Below are 22,344 nucleotides of genomic sequence, written 5' to 3'. Positions count from 1 at the left end.
ACAGTTTGGGTTTGGAGAAATTTTATTTTACATTCATTTCACTTTCTTTGTGTTTCTTTTTTCCAGATTCAGTGTTGTCATTGAAGGGGAACGAGGGAATCGCCCCAGGATCTACTCATTGGAGCAGCTACTACAGGAAGCAGTGAGTTTCAGTCTTAAGGCTCCAGTAGCATCTGTTACATTCAGCAGTTTTGTGGGTAGTTGTGCAGGTCTGGTAGCTTGCATTACACAGTTTTTTTCCCCCCTCAGGTGTTGGACGTGCGGCCCAGACTGAGGCCATCCTGACTGCAGGGACGCGGGTCTGTGCCTACTGGAGCGAGCGCTCTCGCTGTCTGTACCCTGGATATGTCCACCGAGGTGAGCGACACGCACCAGCCACCTCACTGTGCATGCTCTCACACATTCGCAGCAACTCACGTCCCCCACCCATCCTGTGCTGTGCTTTAGGAGGTCCAGGTGAGGCTGAGAAGGAGGGCAGCGTGATGGTGGAGTTTGATGACGGTGACAGGGGAAGGATCTCCCTCGCAAACATCCGGCTTCTGCCCCAGGATACCAAATCCGCTGTGAGTATGGTTTTGTGGAGGGTGATGGCGGGAGGTAGTAGCACGTAAGCAAGGAATGAATGAACGAACGAATGTCGCCATCTCTTCTCTGTCAGGTGCGGAACCCTCACCGGCACTTCTGATCTCACCTGGTCGCCGTGGTCGCCGAGGCTCCACCAGGAGAAGAAAGACACGCTACAGAGAAGCCAATCAGTGAGGAGACAGCAGGGAGGCCCCAGGAGAAAAGACCAGGTGAGGGAGAAGACATAACGTTTTGTTTTAATTAACTATTACACAATCATTAATTAATGATCTGTAAGACAGAGTGGCTCACATTTTGCTGAGAAATCCACTCAGACACCAAAGCTTTTATATAGGTTGTCTGAGATGTACTGGTCTGACTAGTAAATACATGCACACAGACTCACAGCTCTTCAGGCCATATTAAATTCCCTAAACAAGGCCTCATTTACAGTTCCACCTGTCAACCAATCGTCAGATGCCTCTGAGTCAGAGCTGAGCGGAGGTACATAAACAGAAACTCTCGTAAATTAAAATCCCTTGTTTTGCCGCCTTTCATTTACCCCGTATGACCACATTAATCACTATTTTATGAAGTGTCAACGGTGTGCTTTGTGTGGTGAAGCAACATACATGTAACTCATCACAAACCCAGGGAGACAATAAACGTGGTGGGGGAGAGACAGGTTTATCAGGTTTGAGAAATGCTTATGTTGAAATGTACCTGGCCAAGTGAGGATCAAAGAGATAAAGATATTAAGTTTCCTTAAAGCTCTTACTTCCTCAGTTAATCTCAGTATGGTCTTAACACCTGTCAGTTCATATTGATTATAGCTCCTCTCTGTTGCTGGCTCCTTTTTCAGTTGGCAGGCCGAAGAAAATCCACTCCAAAGACTGCCAACACGCCGACATCAGTAACAGACACTGTAACCAAAGGCACCACCTCCTTGTTGAACTGGTCTGTGCCCAGGAAGAGACCGCCGGTTGACTTCTTCCTCTTCAATGGGACGTCCCGCAAGACCCAGAGGAGGATACGAGAGCGAGACTTGGGTTTGTTTCATCGGCCCGCCTCCCACCCCTCTCGCGCCCCCGACCCCTATCAAAGGTATCTTTGGCTCTCCTTTCGTGGTCGACTCATTCAGCAGCATCGCCAATGGCTACTCTACCTTCGGAAGCGGTGGAGCCGGGCGACCGGTCACCACAGTTGCTTCCATGGGGCTCCGTGACTCCTCTTCCTCCTCAGCTATCACCATGGCGATGGCAGCTGGGAGCAGGAAGCCAGTGAGCGAACGGGACAGGAAACAGTTCCTGGTGAAGCTTGACCACGAAGGAGTGACCTCTCCTAAGACAAAAAACAGCAAAGCCCTGCTTCGACTTGGAGGGAGCGGAGGGAGAGGAGGAAAGAGCCTCGCCTCCACAGGAGCACCACTGCGATACATCCACCCGTCCCTGCTGGTGAAGGATGGCAAGAAAGGAGGAGGGGAACGAAACGGAGCCGGAGCCCGGTCTGAGGCTCTTCTAAAAGGCACTCCACTCTACGAAAGGATCTCCTGTCAGCTGGTCTTGGAGTCCAAGGTGGGGATTACAGTTTGGACTACCCGAGCGACTGCCCAGCTCCTACTCTGAGCTGGATGAGGATGACGAGGATGATGGTCAAGCTGAAGAACGCAGAGTCTCATCCACCGCGGTGGCCGTTTTCACTCTCGTCTCTCCGTCTGCTTCTCCTCATCTTCCTCCTCCTCTTCCTCCTCCGGCTCCATCTCCTCCTCGTCCCTCTGCTCCTCAGACAACGATTCCTCCTATTCCTCTGACGAAGAGTCGTCCTCTGTGCTGCTGCGCCGCGCGCTGCTCCAGCAGGACAAACACAAGAACAGGCAGAACATGACCTCCGACCTCTTAACCCCCCCCCACCACCTCCAACTCCTCTCCGTCTCCCTCTGCTCAGCTCCATCTCACGGCTACGTGGCCAAAGCCAGCATGGCCGTCTCGGGGTCAAAGGTGAGGGCTGACAGAGCAGAAGACAGGAAGGAGTTCATGTCAAAAGCAAACATGGTGGCTAACAGTAGCACAGCTAAGACCCAGCTGAAGAGGAAAGAAGGAGTTCCTAACAGCCACCATCAGAGCCAAAGCAGTCCCATGAGCCAGCAGCCGAAACCTGCCTCCAAGGACCCAGCAACAGCTAAGAGGCAGAGGATGTCGTCACCTGAGCCTCTGCCCAACATGGCTCCCTGCTGCCTGGACGCCAGCTGTGGAAATGGTCCGGCAACCCCACACAGGTAAAACACTTTGATTTGTTTTTTTTTTTTTCATTTCGAAGATTTTGTTGGAAAATCCATCATTTGTTGATATTTTGCTCACTGTACTTGAGATCAGCTGTGATTTCTCATTACTGCTGAAATCCTGACTTAATTAGACTGACTTAGTTTTCTCATGATTACACGTTCTTATCTTGGTTTCACCGTGGTTTTCTTGGGTGTCTGTAACCTACTTCAGCTCATGACCTAAGTAGGCTGCTGATTGTTGTTGCAGTTTCTGCTGTGTCACGCCTTGATTATACAGCAAATACAGTGATCGAATATGATGCTTATTCTTCCTCATACTCTGCACACACTGGCAACACTATCAGCCCCACTCGGTGCGGTTAATCTCTGAATTTGTTATCCTGATTATTAAGTCACGATCCGAGATAACGGAACAAAATGGTTTGAGCAACCTCAGCTTCCACTCCGCCATGTTGTTTGCTGTGTAAACTTAACTGCATCTGTCGACTGAGAAAAAAAAGAAAAGTTGACCTTTTGATGTGTACATGCCCAAACAAATCAAAAGATGGAGCAGAAATGTAGGTGTGTTACACAGGTTATGATTACTATGATAATAAGTTGTAGGTGAGTTTCAGTGGCATTGCTTTATCAGGTTGGCGTAAACATTCTCTGTGTGACTCGAACTGAAAGCATAAAGTTAACCTTCCTCTTTTATTGGCTCAAAGCTTTTTTTTGAGGATTGGAAAAACATATTAAATCTTACTATATTTTGGTAGACTGGGTTTAGCAAAACAAACAAAACCCAAAATTAATTTCTGAAGTGAGACTAGTGGTGAAATAAACCTTCCACACTGAATAAATTGACTGAGAGTGCTGTTTATTCTCTCTCCCTGACAGAGGAGAGGTCTGAAGGGTAAAGCCCGCAAGCTTTTCTACAAGGCCATTGTGCGGGGCAAAGAGATGGTGCGTGTCGGGGACTGCGCTGTGTTCCTGTCACCTGGCCGGCCACAGCTGCCCTATGTGGGCAGAGTGGAGAGCCTCTGGGAGTCGTGGAGCTCCAGCATGGTGGTCAGGGTCAAATGGTTCTACCACCCGGAGGAGACTCGCTTAGGGAAGCGACACCGCGCGACGGCAAGGTAAAGACCAAGGAGTGCAAGTAGAATTTATAAAACGGGAATGGTCAAAATGACAGTCTGCGACATTTTCATATAAATATATTAACACTTTTCCCGTCTACTACTTCCGCCTATTCCATGAAACTGTAGTTGTAAATACTCAGTATAGGGCGGTCAGTCCCAGGAAATATATCTCTGCTGCACAGGACATCATGCATTTTACATTTCTGGGAATGGAAATACTGGTTTGTTTGGAATACATGGAAAACAAGCTGCATAGTTTGCATGACTAGTAACATCCACCGTGGCTGAGCGAACATAAAATATCACCATTTGCAGAAACTTCATCATGAGAAAACCCACAGTACAAGAGGTTTGTTTGGAAAAACATGCCAAACAAAAACACTTGTCTTATGAAAGCAATTGTGAATACAACGTTTTGATTGTCAAACATATTATCTTGCTGATTTATCAACCGTCCTTCCTGTCTCTACCCTAGAACGCCTTGTATCAGTCGAGCCACGAGGACGAGAATGACGTGCAGACCATCTCCCACCGCTGCCAGGTGGTCAGCAAGGCTGAGTACGATCACCTGATGCGTGAACGCAAGTCGGGCAGCACGGCGGACGACCTGTTCTACCTGGCCGGGACCTACGAGCCGACCACAGGCCAGCTGATCAGCGCGGACGGCATGGCCATCGTGTCCTAGCACCACCCACCAGCTAGAGAGAAAATCTAAATATTGACAGCCGAACTCTGGAGTTGACTGCCTCCGGTATAGTCCTTCAGAGCAAAGCAGGGGACAGAGGAAAACCAAGACAAAGAGTTTGGGCTCTGCGTATTGATCTGTCCCTTGTAAGAGAAGGAGCTAGCCCACTGGATGAAGCCCGGCCAGTACTGGCACTTAAGAGGAGCCTAGTTCGTTCTGGGGAAAAGTCTGATCCGTGTCAGATTGAACCTCTTTATCAGACGTGGACTGAGGCACCTTGTCGCAGCGAGAGTCTGCAGCCCTTCCCTGTGGCTGAAATAACAGAGTATCTCGTCACTGCCGACAAGATCACTGCAACTAAAGAACAGGAACCATGGACATGAGCACTTTGGAGTACAGTACAGTACAGCTTGGATATGTTATGTAGGGAAGGTGGCAGACTTGGCTTTCTGAAACAAAGACAGAGAGCGAGGGAGACTGTATGGTAAGGAGAGACTTACTGTAAACCACACTGGTTTGGATGGTTTTAATGGTCTTATACTGATAGTTTGGCGACGACAACACAATTGGGAGATCCCCAACAGGACCAAAAAAACACTGTAGTTCGGACTTGTGTGTAAATGCGTGGTGTGTGTGTGTGTGTGTGTGTGTGTGTGTGTGTGTGTGTGTGTGTTTTTGCAGAGTGGCTGCGATGACCCTGTTTGGCATTTAATGAGCTCTAAGTAAATAGTGCTTTAGCGTGCGTGTGTTTGTATTGTATGTGTGCTTGTGTGTGTGTGTGTGGTCATGCACGTGTACGCCTGCGCTCATCAAGCAAAGATGACGTCATGACACAACGTTGGTATGTCTCTAACACTCTGAATACTAATCTATCCAGTACTTAACGTGCAGTTTTCAGTCCTTGTGACGGAAAACGTACAAGGATTTCTTTTTTTTTTTCCCTCCTGTCAAGCCATACACGTCAATACCTCTCTCTCGTATCCTCCTATTCAGGTGCGAAGACACATGTACAGGTAGTTGGATTGTTTATTTGAACTGTGCGTGCATGTCAGTGTGCGTGCTTATGTGTGCATGGGTGAGCGTGTGAGCTTTGTACAGCATTATGTATAAAACAACGTGTTGTAAATAGTATACATATATATTTGTTCTTTTTGTTGTTTTCTTTTGCAGAGAGGATTATTTTATTTAGATTTTTTTTAGGGTGTGTGTGGGTGGGTGGGTTTGAGGGTGGGGGTGGGGTCTGGCAGAGGGAGGAGGTTGGGTTAAGTTTCCTTCTCTCTCAATGCACTGAACAGAATTGGAGGCTTGGACTTGTACAACTGATGTGAAGACTTTGTGGTTGTAAGCCCTTCTTTACAGATGATTAAGTAGAAAGGGTGTTTGGGAAATGTTTTTATAAGGAAATCAGAAAAAGGCTTTTTTAAACATGTGTCCAAATCTCTTTTTTTATTTTTTATTTTGCTCTGTTGGGTTAAGAATGTGCATTTCCTGTTGGGAGCTTCTTTTATTTTCACAAATACTGGAAAAGAAACTGAGTTTCTGCTGTTCTCTGATCCTAAAAGAGTCTAGTTCTTCTTTATCTATTTTAGCCTGTATTCCTATATAAAATGTAGATATTTATCTGGCATCAAAAACAAAACATACCAAAGCACCTGTGAGTTTACGCTTCACTGCATTAGAGGAAAACAATTTTATGGAAAAGACAAAAAAAGACATTCAATCAAATCTGAATCCGGGACCCCTGCAATCACAGAGGTATTTGAAGTAGAGTTCCTCTCGTTGTCTGCTCGTGTTCACCCACAGCGTTGCTATGACAGCCTCCGAGAAACGTTGCAGCAACATTGTCTACATGCTGCCCAGCTGATGCACTTGAGGTCTCTATGGCAACCAGAATGGCATCATGTGACTGTGAAGGACAATCAGAGCCAATCAATGGGACAATGGTGAGAGACAAAAAAAAAAAAAAAAACAAGATAAGGATCAAATCACAAATTATGCTTCTTGTCACTTTTTATTCCTGCTTTGCCAAAAATGTCTGTGCGCGCGCGTGTGTGTGTGTTTTTATGTTTGCTTGTTTTCCTTGTTTACCATTGTCTTACTGTTTATGCAAGCCTGTGATGACTGTTTGTTGTCAGTGTATAGGATGTATAGGGGGGAGGAACATGATTGCCTTTTTTCTTATTTTGGACATTGACTGACTTTTAACAACAATGTTGCTGTTACACTGCAAAGCAAAAGCTTTAAAAGGAATCTAATGTGAAACTCAATTTTGAAATATTACTTTTATGGGTCTTTAATTGAATTATTTTTTAAAAGCTGTATTTTCTTTAAGAAACACTGGATTCAGTTCTAACCATCACTTTTTGACAGAAACGACTTTTTCTTTTTTTTTAGACCCACTGGAACCTGCTTTGTACGGTCGAGATAGCCTACTAAAATATATTATGTAATTTCAGTCATTCTTTGGAAATATGACTTAAATATTTCCTCATGTACAAAAAGAAAAAAATTATTTATCTTAATTTTATTGCCTTTTTGTGTTTCATTAAAAAAAAAAGATTCTCACAAAATAAAACATCATGATTGTTTTCTTTCCCCCCTCTTTTCCTGTTGGGTGTGAGTCCTCTGAATACTGCCTTGTGCTCATCAATGCCGATCATTTGTCTGCTGTAAGAAAATGGACCACAGAAGAAAGCGTGGAAAGAATGAGAAGGGAGGAGGAAGGGAAAAAAAAAGAAAAAGCACGAGAGGAGGAAGCAATTTGAAACTGTAGCTGTGACCGATAGAAGGGGGAAGAATGGGGGAGAGAAAGGGAAACTGTATCTAGGGCTGTTTCATGAGAGACGGCGGGCAGGATAAAGTCTCCTTGTACAGGTGGGTCAGGTATTCAGAATAATAAAAACGGAAGAGGACCATTAAGAGAACAAAGCGAGGGTATCAGCTTTCAGCCTGCAAAATATTTCAAATCCTCACTCTGTGCATATGTGGATACATGTGTGTATATGTAAATGCAGCTAATCAGACATTACACGCTAGGCCTGTGCGTACACCAATATAAATCCACAATGTGTGAATACATTCCTGTACTTCCATGAGTTTATTGCTTGCCTCTGTCTGTGTGTGTGTGTGTAATGCGAGAGCTGGGAAGAACATTTGAGATTATCCCCTGCAGGGTGTGGAGTTTCTGGGACAAAGTGCGCAAATTTACTGCATTTTATTTGAAACTTCCTGCGACATATTCACACCTTTTATCGCACCGTAACTGGAGCCTTCGTGACGCAGCTTATTGCAACACTGAAGTCTGGATGGAGGATTTACCTTTGACCTCAAATTACAGTCTGGCTGCTTTGTGTCACAGCGCGTAGAGAGCTTGAACGCCGGGCCGTAAACTTTATTTTACTCTGAGCTGTGTTTTTAATGTCAGCCCCTCCTTCACTGTTTTTCTTCTCTGCCAGCTCTCTGCTTTACTTGTCAATACAGGAAAAGTTGACTCACCTTTTTTTTTTTTAAAATAACTCTGCTAATGGTCCTTGGCCATAGTTTGAAATCACACACACACAAGTACAGGCCCTTTGTCCAGCGGTATGTGTGTGTGTGTGTGTGTGTGTTTGCTTTCTTTTTGTCTTCTGTGTTTAGCTGTTTCGGCAGTTTAACTTGTTATTACAAAGATATGAAACATTACGCCTGCCAGTCTGACCACACACACACACACACTCATATATGCTCACTGTTGGGCTTTTACATCCTCCTCATCGGCTCCTCAATCAACCAACGCCTTCAAAACACACAGACATTAAGTGCAGTCTTTGACTCCTTATCAGTGGGTTTGCATTGGGCTTATCTGGTTGACATTGTTAAACTACTTTACCCAGAATGCTGCAGGAGATAGGGGCACAATGGGAGGCTGGGGGTGCCCTCTGGGTTAATGAGAGAAGGCTTTCACGTGGTAAGAGCAAACATGACGCGAACTGATTTGTGTGCCTGAGACTGTGTATGTAAAGGGTCAAGGTGTCACAGAAAGGTGTGGCAGGTTTTTTTCTCTTAAAAAAAAAAATCCCTCTTGGGGCTGGTGGACAGAAGCAGAGACACCACATCTCGAGGAGTCCAAAGGCTATCCATCGTAACCGGCTCTATCAGTGCAAATGCATGTGTTTGTGTGTGTTGTTATGTGCTTCTATTTGCGTGAGTGTGTGTAGCCGTGTTCTCCTTTATTAGGCGGATTGGAAGAGAAATGGAGAAAAAGAGACGGGCCGAGCAATGAAATTAAAAATTGGTAGAATGAAAAAGGAGAGGTTGTGTACCTGAGTGTGTGTGTTTGTTTGTGTGTGTGTGTGTATGTGTGTTTGTGTGTTGGAGGGGCTCCAATCCAGAGAAAGCCCCTCATTTAGATATAGCCCGAACATGTCACTGAAGTGAATGAATGGCTGTCAGCTGCATTGGGATGCTTGTGTGCAAGTGTGTGTGTGTGTGTGTACAGGTTTGTGTGTGCGTGCGTGTGTGCGTGTGTGTGTGTGTGTGTGTACAGGTTTGTGTGTGTGTGTGTGTGTGTGTGCATGGGCTGGGGTATATTCAGGTCACTCAGAGTGGGAGTAAGGAGATCAGCGGTCTTCTCCGCATCACCTCATCCATCGTTCATATGAGCCTCTGTGAGCTCGCCACCGGTATCCATCTTAGCCTGTGTGTGTGTGTGTGCACGTGTGTGACATTGTAGATGTCCGTATAGCCAATCTGACTCATTGGTAGTTGTGCAACGTATTCTGTGGCAACAGATGGTAGGCTTACATAAATCATGGATTCTTGGCAGTGCAGAAGTCATGTCCATGCTCTGCTACATTACAACACCAACAAACCTTCACTGTTCTTTCTCTTTCCTCCAATTTTATGACTTGTTTCACTTTCTGGCCCATTTCACTGAACATATAAAGACAAAAATAGATGATTCAGTCCTCTATATTGCCACAGACAACAGGCCATATGTAGATTTAGAGGAGGATATTTTCAGTTCAACAGTGGAACATACATCAGAGATCAACAGTAAATATCAGGATCTGGTTTCCTGAAATGGCTGAGGTTTGTTTTTACACTTGCTGTGTAAGTTGTTTTGGGTCAATTAATTAATTTATTATTTTAAATTAATATTTAGTCAGTTATTTATATTTTATTTTGACCATATTTCACAGATTTATTTTGACAGTGTGATATGTTTTCCTATTTTAAGGTATGTCTTTTCATCTTTAATTCCATTAATTGAGTTTAAAAAATAATGATGATGTTTTCTATAATTTACTAATTACTCCAAAGGAAAATCTATGTTAAATCCCCTAAAATATAATTACCAAATAATTTTATTTTTCATATAAATAAAACAGGAAAATGACTGAATCCACAGAGAAAGTAAAACAACAAATTAACATAAATATTATCTCATTTTAGAATATTAATTTTAAAAAATGATATGTCAAAATAAAAGTGTAGTCCCAAACGTGTTGTATATGCTGTATATTTTTCCATTTACCCCTGGTGTTCTATGAGGGGAAATACAGTAAAGAGAGCTGAGAGAAGAAAGGGAAGAAAGGCTAAACGCTGTGGAGGAAAAAGGGATGCAGAGGAGCCGAGGGGGCAGAGGAAGAGCAGGAGATGAGGAGTGTTTTATAGCTGGTGTTCTGGCCCGGGGCCATCTAGGGTCAAACTCTCTCCAATAACCTTCTAATCCACAAGATTTTAACACAAAACTGCAGAAAAAACACCACGATGATATGACTTCCTCTCCTTAATGCAGACAAGACACACACACACACCAGGCTGTGCATTGCACAGAGCAGTTCTGGTGGTTATCGCTGATGCTGGTATTTGATATTTGGAATAGTAGAGGAGTCTTGGCTGACTCGAGGCTGCCTGCCCCGACAGTCAGAGTAGGTCAAACATCCTGTAAAGTCTTAGTGGACACAGCAACCCGAGCCACAGACACCTGATAGCTGCTGTGTGGGAATGTGTGTGTGATATTTATGATATGATCTGGATGCAGGGTGGAATTTATATGTGTTTGTGTGTGTGTGAGAGAGAGACACTTGATTGCCAAGCTTGCCAATTCTACTCCAGTGACAGCAGGAGAAAAGATATGTACAGTATATTTATATAAAACAACCGGTGCAAACCTGCCTATGCACACACACACACACACACACACATTCCTCGAACAGCCCTGTATGTTCTTTCTTCCTGATGTGTTGTCAGCTACACTGCGGGGGTCATCAAAATACCTGTAACCATACACCCGTCTGGATGTAACATGTACAGTAAATTAACGTGAAACCCGAACAGTGTGACAGTGTTGAAGGATTTATCTCCTCACGTGCTCCTATCACCACTTTAAATGTGAATTGATGCAACATTCGTGATGTTAGCGAGCAGACAGTCAGGTTGCATTTCCTTACATTTCATCAGATTTTCTCAGACTTACACATATTAAATTAACACTGCACCACAACCTCACCATAACTTTTTACAGTGATAATAAGAACACTGAGCCAATTGCTAAATATCTCTGTAAACAAGCATTTCTCTAAAGACAGTACATTTTCAGTACAGTACCTTAAACCAACAGCAACCAACAGTGAAGATATGTTCCAAAAAGTAAGACAGTATTAAATGCTAAAATTGTTAATACCATGATTAATTCATGTTGAGCATTAATATATTTGTGATGTTATGTGGAAAATGAGTCATCATTCAGTAGGACGCTTTAGACTAAAATCACTGCAGTTTAAACTGTGTTTTGGGCATTTTTTAATGAGAAAGTGATACTGTATGAGATATATAACGACTTGGCAGGTTATTAGTAAGAGTTTACAAATAATTTCTTAACTTTTTACATTGACAGGCATATTCATATGGCATCTTTATATGTGCAGTGCTAAACTTTAGCACTAATTTCTCCTGTTATTACTTACACTTCAGTCTATTTGTTGTCTGTTCTCCACAGCTAGACTCTGGATATATTATTATACATCCATGTATTTATTTTAAATCACTATTAAACAGCAAATTGTATTTAATATTGCAAAAATAAAAATGAATGCACAAATGTGGAGCTGAAGCTCCTTTATTTGTGACTATTTTCTGAAGTGGGTATGAGCCACATGTAATTCGTAATAGCTTTGTTTTTGGATATATGGCTCTATGATCCAGACCTTATTGGTACCGTACCTTCCCCTATAAGACCAATCAGAGAAGGTTGGCCAATTGGCGTTCTTTCTGCCGATGTTGGTTTGCGTGTGTTGTAATTGGTCACGTCTTGTGTCGTCATCGGTCATGACCGTGTGGGAGGAGCGTAGAGAGGAAGTTTGCAAACAGATTTAAACCCACGTTTGAGACGCTGTCTCTGTTTGTCGGTGCTACGAGAAAAAATTAATCACCGAGTAAAAGTTACTTAACGAAGAAGCCCGGATACTAAAAGAAGCATTGGAGCTGTTTTTTGTCGAACATGAGTGACGCTGAACGCTAAACACACCCGCAGCGCGAAGGTAAGGCTAAGGAGCGAACTAGCTAACGGCTATCATTAGCAGCGAACTAGCTAACGGCTATCGTTAGCAGCGAACTAGCTAACGGCTATCGTTAGCATTTACGTTAGCAGCGAGCGTTAGCATTAGTCTTCTCTTTTAGTGGCGTCTGTTGCACGTATTTCCATTTTCAGTCGTTTTTATCGTGTGGATAAGAGTGTGTTAGTGTTTCCGTGACTGAGGCGTCCCTGGCCCCCAACGTGGATGGATGAATGTCTGGATGGAGTCTTTTTAAATCCCTGTTGTATTTGTTTGCAATCACTTTACCGACATTTTGCATCTCTTATAACCTTGTCTTTCATCCTGGTCATTTTAATTCAGTTTATATCCGCCTAGGTCTGCTTTACGCCTGGATGTCGGCCTTAGTATTAGCGGGGAGCGTTAGCGTTAGCATTATCCTGTAATGATGCTTTTGGGGCCTTCCCCTTATTGTCGCCGTCTTTATTTGCGTGGGTTAAAGTGTGCTAGTGTTTCCGTGACTGAGGCGTCCCTGACATGAGTTGTGGGCACCTTGTGGAGGCAGAGTAACTGTTTTAACAGTCTGTCTGATTATCATGTCATCATGATCTTTTTGAGTCTATTTGTGGCCTTATTGCATCATTTTGCGTCTTTATTTGGCTATTTCACATCTATTTATGGTCCGCTTTTTTGTCTCTTTGTGGTCGTTCTTACTGTATCTCTGTAGTTCTGTGTCCTTTTCTTATTATTTTACATTTGATTGAAGTCATTTTTGTTTCATTGCGCAGTTAAGCATCTCAATGTGATTGTTTTGCGCCTCAGTTTTTTTTTGTCGTTTTTGTGTGTCTTTGTAGATTTGTGGCAGTCTATAGCTATCTGTTGAGCCACAGTTGTATATATTAGTAATGAGCAATTTGTTTGTGGTTTTGTAATACTTGATTGAGCTCAGTTATATGTACCACAGACGTGGACCCATTCAAACATATCTCAGATTAGCCGTTGTTAGCATCACCGGTTGATAACAACGTTCTACGCGGTATTTTGCTCATACAAACAGCGTAGCAACATGTCAACGGATAAAAACTGTACTGTGTGTATGACTGAATTAATGTGAAGCTAATGAGACAGAACTGCTGTAAACAATTGTTGCTATTGGTGAGAGTAGCAGCCATCTTTGTTTGTTTTGTCGGGGTTGGTAGGTTTTGTCCGACTTTCCCGGTTGGAAATTCAACTTCATGAGGTGTTTGCAGTTGACTAGGAACTCAGGAACTCCGAGTTCTGAGTACAACTGGAACACACCATAATTTCACCGGGTATGCTAGTTGCAGCTGCATCATTTCACACAATAAGAAATACCGTCACGTTTTAATATCGCGAGATCTCGTGGCACAAGATCTCGTCCCACCTCTAGTAATTAGTCACTTGTTTGTACGGACATTTTAAAATATACTCTATGGTTTAGACTTGAGGCTTGATTTAGCAGAGTTTGGGTTTAAAGACTTGAAAACATTTCAAAATTTCCTATCTAAGATCTTAAAGTCAATATTTATGCTTTCATATTTTTTTTACATTGCTTTTCTCTTTTAGGCCAGTGTGGGTTTTAGTGGTAAAAAGTTTCCATCATTATTTTGTAACAGTTAGTCAGTGTTTAAAGTGTTGTTCTTGTGTTTTCCAGGTCTACTTGTTCAGCCTCTGCAGCTTGGACAGAGACACAAACATCACCTTCCAGACCAACAGGTATGTGTCCAAAATATTTATTTACCCAGTCTGAAAAATATGTGATGATGAACTGAATTATTGTCAGCAATCACTTGTTTTTTTCATTTAGTGTTACTGGGTAAATCCCAGATGGATTGTTATTGTTAAGGATCAGTATCAGGTAATGAAAAATATGTTAACTTCAGTTTGATTGTACATGATCAGAAATTCTTAATTATATGTATGTGCTAGGCAAACTATACCATACAAAACTAAAGCAATTCTACAAATAGGATATTGGAGTGAGTTGTTAATTAGTGTGTTAATTTTAACTGTTAGTCAGAGGGTGATTTTAAAAGTATCTTTACAATATATAATGACCAGTTCTACATTTTTTTCACAAAAGCTTCTGTTAAGACCTTTGTAAATTTGGTTGTTTTTCATTAAACAAAAACAACACAAAACAATGGCTTTTAAAATATATGTTAATAAGAAGAAGGTTGAAATTTAAAATAATGATTCTGTATGTGACCGTCTGTGTGATACTCAGGCAAGTATGATAAACAACACAAGATAAAATCCTGCATTCAAAAATTGATTTAACTGATAGTATTTATTATTGTTGAGCAGTTCACAATAACATACATAGTTGCTTCAGTGATTAGCTGATAGACACACAATTAATGATCATTTTACTTTTTGCCAAATATTTGTTGTTGTTGGTTCTTCAGGAGGTGATGACAGTCAACTGTTCATTTTCTGAAACAGGCTCTAGTGTTTGTTAAATATTCTGCTTCAGCTGTAATGTTGAATATCCATCTGTTTATCTTTTCATAGTTAGTTGGTGAGGAATAGGTAGTAGTGTATTGATCATTTTCCTTTGTATGTTTCTCTTTGATTTCCTCCAGGTGTCACTATTTCATCCACAACATTGTTGCAGAGACATCGTCCACGATCGCAGAGACATGGTCCATGATCGGAGAGACATTGTTGAGGATGAGGGAGACATTGTCCATGATCAGAGACGTTGTCCACGATTGCAGAGACCTTGTCAAAGATGAGAGAGACGTTGTCCTTGATCAGAGACATTGTCCCATGCTTCGTAGAGACCTTGCGATAGAATCGGCGGAGACGGGGGTCACCGATTTGACGGCACTGCCCGCGATCATGGAGACATTGTTGATGTTCACAGAGACACCGTCTATGATCTCAGAGACATCGTCCACAATCACAAAGACATTGTCCATGATCACAAAGACTTTGTCCATAATCTCAGAGACATTGTCCGCGATCACAGAGACGCAGTCCACGATCACAGAGAGCTATCGTACAATGAAGAAGTTCTTTGAGACCAGGACAGAGGCCTCCACGTAATTCACAAACAGTAAGTAATCTGCTATATGAAAATAATCTATTAAAGTAAAGTAAAAAGTAAAAGTAATGGCAAGAAAATCAAAAAATATCATAGTATAATATGTAGTCAAAAACAGTAAAAAAAAAAAATCATAGTATAGTAAGGCATCACAAATGGTCAAAAAATGTTAAATGTTCTGGTTCAGCTGTAATGCTGAATATTTATGTGTTTTCATGGTTAAACTGTTGCTGAGGAATAGGTAGTAGTGTATTGATCATTTTCCTTTGTATGTTTCTCTTTGATTCCCTCCAGGTGTCACCACTTTGTCCACGACATCGTCCACGATCGCAGAGACATGGTCCATGATCGGAGAGACATTGTTGAGGATGAGGGAGACATCGTCCACGATCAGAGACGTTGTCCACGATTGCAGAGACCTTGTCAAAGATGAGAGAGACGTTGTCCTTGATCAGAGACATTGTCCCATGCTTCGTAGAGACCTTGCGATAGAATCGGCGGAGACGGGGGTCACCGATTTGACGGCACTGCCCGCGATCATGGAGACATTGTTGATGTTCACAGAGACACCGTCTATGATCTCAGAGACATCGTCCACAATTACAAAGACATTGTCCATGATCACAGAGACTTTGTCCATAATCTCAGAGACATTGTCCGCGATCACAGAGACGCAGTCCACGATCAGAGAGCTGTCGTGCAATGAGGAAATTCTTTGAGACCAGGACAGAGGCCTTCAGGTAATTCACAAACAACTTTACATCAACTGTCCAACACAGAGCACTGACATTAAACTGTTTATATTCAGTAGTCAGTATAAATAGAAGTCGTAATAAATCACAGTAGTAAGACATCAAAAACTGTCAAAAAAAGTCATAATGTAGAAAGACATAAAAAAAATGGCATAGTATAGTATGGTGTCTAGACAGTACTCTTTTATATTATTTAACCAAAAGAGACCCAGCAATTACCACCATGAGCAGCATTAGGTGACAGTGGCAAGAAAATCAAAAAATGTCATTTCATATAGTATGGCATCAAAAACAGTAATTACAAAAAACGTCATAGTATAGTAAGGCATGTAAAATGGTCATAAAATGTCATAGTATATCATGGCGTCAAAAACCATCAAAAAATGCCATAGTATAATAAGGAGTATATAGTATGTAATTTAAAAAAACTCAATTTTTTAAAATCATATAATAAGGCATTAAAATGTCAAAAAACTGTCATACTATAACACATGTCAAAATGTCAAAAATTGCTACAGTATAGTAAAGAATCAAAAATGTCCAAAAAATGTCATGTTATAGTAAGGCATGTAAAACCATCAAATGTTGTGGTTCAGCTGTGATGTTGGATATTTTTCATGGTTAAATTGTTGATGAGGAATAGGTAGTAGTGTATTGATCATTTTCCTCTGTATGTTTCTTTTTGATTTCCTCCAGGTGTCACTATTTCATCCACAACATCGTCCACAATCGCAGAGACATCGTCCACGATCGCAGGGACATGGTCCATGATCGGAGAGACATTGTTGAGGATGAGGGAGACATCGTCCACGATCAGAGACATTGTCAATGATCGCAGAGACCTTGTCAAAGATGAGAGAGACGTTGTCCATGATCAGAGACATTGTCCCATGCTTCGTAGAGACCTTGCGATAGAATCGGCGGAGACGGGGGTCACCGATTTGACGGCACTGCCCGCGATCATGGAGACATTGTTGATGTTCACAGAGACACCGTCTATGATCTCAGAGACATCGTCCACAATCACAAAGACATTGTCTGTGATCACAGAGACTTTGTCCATAATCTCAGAGACATTGTCCGCGATCACAGAGACGCAGTCCACGATCACAGAGAGCTATCGTACATTGAAGAAGTTCTTTGAGACCAGGACAGAGGCCTTCAGGTAATTCACAAACAACTTTACATCAACTGTCCAACACAGAGCACTGACATTAAACTGTTTATATTCAGTAGTCAGTATTAATAGAAGTCGTAATAAATCACAGTAGTAAGACATCAAAAACTGTCAAAAAAAGTCATAATGTAGAAAGACATAAAAAAATGGCATAGTATAGTATGGTGTCTAGACAGTACTCTTTTATATTATTTAACCAAAAGAGACCCAGCAATTACCACCATGAGCAGCATTAGGCGACAGTGGCAAGAAAATCAAAAAATGTCATTTCATATAGTATGGCATCAAAAACAGTAATTACAAAAAACGTCATAGTATAGTAAGGCATGTAAAATAGTCATAAAATGTTATAGTATATCATGGCGTCAAAAACCATCAAAAAATGCCATAGTATAATAAGGAATATATAGTATGTAATAAAAAAAGGTCAAAAAATTTTTTGTCATATACACTAACAGATTTTTAAAATCTTAATGTAGAAAATTTGAGAGACCACACACATGACGACGTAACAATCCACAGTGTGTGTGCTCAGCTTTCCTCTGTGTTCCCCCAACTCAACAGGATTTCTGATCAGAAATATCAAACGTGTTTAATATTTATTGGGGTGAAGATTGTCTTTAGAGCAGACCAGGAAGGGTAAAATCACTGAACACATCTCATACCACAGGACAGTCTCATCAGACTTTAATTGGGAGTGGGGATTTGGGTTGATAATCAGCCAGATTATGTTTTGGTGTGTACCCCACTTTACTCTGCCTCCTTCTCTCGCTTTGTCTCTTTATCTCTTCCTTTCACTCTCACACTCACTCTCAAAAACAAACATTTCCATCCACTGCTGTTATCAGGAGTTGGTGGAGTCAGTTCTCCAGTCAGAGCAGCTGCTTCTGTCTTTGTGTAGACAGCAAATTTAACTCTTGGACTAGTTCTGATTAGTCCACACTCTGGTTTCTTTGTGGATTTAGTGTCTTTTACTTGATGGGTTGAAGTTCAATACCCAGAAACTCTGTGTTTTTATTTTGATGTGTCAAAAGTCGCATGTTTATATTAATGTTTGTTGTGTTTTTCTCCACAGGATTCAAACTTCAGCCATTAAATCACAGTTCCAGAAGGTCAGTGTTCGTTTATTCTCTTCAGTCTGACGCTGTCATTATCTCATTATCTCTTTAAATAATATGTTTAAAACCTTAAAAAATAGGCCCAGGAATAAACAAGAAACCTATAAAAAAAAAAAAATACAGTCCCTGACAAAAGTCTTGTCGCTTATCCAAGTTGTAGGAACAACAAATAATAACTTGACTTGTCGTTGATCAGTTGGAATCAAAAATGGCTTATATGAAAGGCAAAGGCCTCTAGATTATACTTATTATACCAAAATAAAGTCTTGTATCATTCTTTGAGTTTTATCATTTAATTAGGACAGAAAGGTCAGATTTTGCTTGGACAAAAGTCTTGTCGCATACAAAAATAATGTACGGTAGAAATTATACTTTATTTTGAATACACAAACATGCTACAATAACATCAGAACATAAAGTCATGGTGCCTTGGGAAAAAGAATTAATATCGTGTATGACTCCCATGAGCTTGGAGGACTGCATCCATACGTCTCTGCAATGACTCAAATAACTTATTGATGAAGTCATCTGGAAGGGCAAAGAAAGCAGTCTTGCTGGACTCCCAGAGTTCATCAAGATTCTTTGGTTTCATCTTCCAAGCCTTCTCCTTCATCTTACCCCAGACATGCTCAATAATGTTCATGTCTGGTGACTGGATCACCTTGACCTTCTTCACTTTCAGGAACTTTGATGTGGAGGCTGAAGTATGAGAAGGAGCACCATCCTGCTGAAGAATTTGCCCACTCTTGTGGTTTGGAATGTAATGGGCAGCAAGAATTTCTTGATGCTTCAGGCTGTTGATGTTGCTATCCACTCTGCAGATCTCACGCACATCCCCATACTGGATGTAAACCTAAACCATGATTTTTCCTCCTCCAAACGTGACTGTTTTCTCTGTGAATCTTGGGTCCATGCGGGTTCCAAGAGGTCTTCTGCAGTATTTGCAGAGATTGGGATGCAGTTCAATGGATGATTCATCAGAAAAATCAACCTTCTCCCACTTTTCCAATGTCCATTCTTTCTGCAAGCTGTGGGTCTTGGCAAATGCAACACGATTTTTTTGTTGTCTTCTGTTTAATGCTGGTTTGTGAGCACTAATTCGGCCATGGAGACCACTGCGTGAGAATTCAACAAACTGTTCTTGTAGATACAGGGGTTTCTGGTGACCAGTTGAAAAAGGGCTGGCCCTGGACTGTCAAAGCAACAAACTGTCCTCTTGAACAGTTATCTTACGGGGTCTGCCTGACCTGGACTTGTCATGAATGTCACCAGTTTCTTCAAATCTTTTTCTTATCCTCTTCACTTGACGTTTGGATACATTGAAGATGTCTGCCACCTCAGCAGCAGACTTGGTCTTCAGGCTCTTGATGATCAGCACTTTGGTCTGTGGTTGAATCTTTGACATGTTGTCAGAGGTCAGGTTGCACTTCACATGAAGGTCTGGTGTGCTGGGGTTCTTTTTATACACACCTGGAAATGTGTTAATTACAGTATTTGTCACAGGTGAAGCTCTAATCTGTGATTGGTTGAATCATTTAAGACACGACAAGACTTTCGTCCTTGCAAAAACAACTGTTATGGGCTTTACCAAGCTGTGAACATCAGAACACTTTTTGACAGTTTGATTTTGCACCCAGTTATTAATGTTAAAGCCCCTGGCATTAAAATTAACCATTTATTTTAACAATTGAATGATTAGAAATAAAGTTATATGCCATTTTAAGTTACTATGTCCTTATGCGACAAGACTTCTGTCAATGACTGTATTTTTTGAACTTTTAAAAAAGGTCTGTCAACTGTCAAACTCAAAAAAAGAACAAAACCTTAAACAATAACTGAAAAACAAGTATATAACCTTAAAAATACATATTCAAAATGTTTAAAAATAGGCCTAAGAAATTAAAACATGAGAATTATGACATTATTCTTGAGATAAAATGTAATAAAATGATTTGTACATCAGTTTCAAAACAGAAATTATTTTTATTCCAGACATTTGACCACAAGGAAACACTTGTTAGAGCTAGTTTAAGTAGTTATGAGCACATTTTCCAAAGAAGAACATGTCTATTACGCATCTTTGTGATCATTTAACTGCTTGTGATACAAATATTAATTAAAAAGTTGCATTATAAGCAGTTGAATGTCCTCACAGGTGCTTAATAAAGACATATTAGTCTTTGGAAAATGCGCACATGACTACATTACAGATGGTAGAGAAAAACCAAGTGTTTTCATTTGAACAACAGGAAACCAGCACTGTTTACAGCAGGTAGATGGTGGAGGTCTTTTTTTATCCAAATAACAGCGTCATCACACTTTTGTTTTCTTTCATCCACTTCAGGTCTTCAGCTGCTGTCGTCTTTTCCTCCTGCAGAGACAAGAACACATGTTAATCATTTTTTTATGCCTTATTGTACTATGACATGTGGCTTATGACAAAGATCTTACAGTTGCACACGCACCTCTACATGGTGTTTGTGGTTAGATTTTGAAACTTTATAACTACTCCCCCTTCTGCAGGAAGGACATCTCATATCAACACTACCATTCTTGTGTGCAATATTACTAATATTGTTAATATATATTTCATTCATTATCATGTGAAATTTACATCTCATTTTTACTGTTTAATGTTTTGTATGTTAAATCTGTTGTTTATACTGTTTACACTGTATAAATATTTCTACATATACTTTATTCTGTATGGTTTTTTTACTGTTTTGTAGTAATGTCTGGTAAAAGAATTTCTTTCAGGATTAATACAGTTCTCTTATCTTGTGTTCATTATTTCATTTTGGTATTCTGCTATTTCAAACAGTGCAATCAGTATATAATTTTTACATATTGTTATACATTGTTTTATATCTTGTCTTGTTTACATTATTAATTTATCTATTTTTGCTGCTGCAACACTGACTTATTTTACCCTTACAAATAAATACTTCTGAACACTGAATATTTTGCCAATCTGTTTAATATTGAATGAATTGTATTGGATGAATGTTGAATATTTGTAGCCAAGGGTTAGGGTTACAGTTTTTTTTTAGCTACAAGTTAGGGTTTTTCTTTTTTGCTACTTGTAGTCAGAGGTTAGGGTTAGGGGTACAGCTTTTTTGCCTTTCTATGCTATGACATTTTTTGACCATTTTTGACAACATTCTATACTATGACATTTTTTGACAAATTTGACAACATTCTATACTATGACATTTTTTGACCATTTTTTAACAATATTCTATACTATGACATTTTTTTAGTGATTTTTGACACCTTACTATACTATGACATTTTTTGACCATTTTTGACGCCTTACTATACTATGACATTTTTTGACCATTTTTGACAACATTCTATACTATGACATTTTTTGACAAATTTGACAACATTCTATACTATGACATTTTTTGATGGTTTTTGATGCCTTACTGTACTACGGCATTTTTTGATGGTTTCTGACACCATACTATGATATTTTTTGATGAATTTTGACACCATTCTATACTATGACATTTTCTGATGGATTTTGACAACATCCTATACTACTGCATTTTTTGATGGTTTCTGACACCATACTATACTATGACATTTTTTGACAATTTTTAACACCATTCTATACTATGACATTTTTTGACCATTTTTGACACCATACTATACTATGACATTTTTTGACCATTTTTGACGCCTTCCTATACTATGACATTTTTTGACCATTTTTAACAACATTCTATACTATAACATTTTTTGATGGATTTGACAACATTCTATACTATGACAGTTTTTGATGGATTTTGACACCTTACTATACTATGACATTTTGTGATGAATTTTGATGCCATTCTATACTATGACATTTTTTGACAAATTTTGACAACAATTCCTACTACTATGACAATTTTTGATGATTTGACGCCTTACTATACTATGACATTTTTTGATGGATTTTGACGCCTTACTATACTATGACATTTTTTGACCATTTTTAACAACATTCTATACTATGACATTTTTGATGGATTTTGATGCCTTACTATACTATGACATTTTTTGACCATTTTTGAC

The 22,344-nt window shown here is 40.4% G+C and overlaps 2 long non-coding RNA genes across 2 annotated transcripts; both read left to right on the top strand.

Moving 5' to 3' along the window:
* The first annotated feature begins 219 nt into the window (after window positions 1-219).
* On the top strand, window positions 220-720 carry LOC127139603 (uncharacterized). The gene is made up of 3 exons (XR_007809856.1): window positions 220-357; window positions 448-563; window positions 659-720. It is a non-coding gene; the product is annotated as an uncharacterized LOC127139603 (long non-coding RNA).
* A 13,118-nt stretch (window positions 721-13,838) lies between these two features.
* Window positions 13,839-17,159, top strand: LOC127139602 (uncharacterized). The gene is made up of 4 exons (XR_007809855.1): window positions 13,839-13,902; window positions 14,772-15,247; window positions 15,530-15,975; window positions 16,684-17,159. It is a non-coding gene; the product is annotated as an uncharacterized LOC127139602 (long non-coding RNA).
* Window positions 17,160-22,344: the final 5,185 nt, after the last annotated feature.

Source organism: Lates calcarifer, unplaced genomic scaffold (genome assembly GCF_001640805.2).
Source record: "Lates calcarifer isolate ASB-BC8 unplaced genomic scaffold, TLL_Latcal_v3 _unitig_1830_quiver_1828, whole genome shotgun sequence".
In the NCBI taxonomy this organism is placed as follows: Eukaryota; Metazoa; Chordata; class Actinopteri; family Centropomidae; genus Lates; species Lates calcarifer.
Note: the sequence above shows the minus strand (reverse complement) of the source record. Positions and strands in the feature narration are given on the sequence as shown.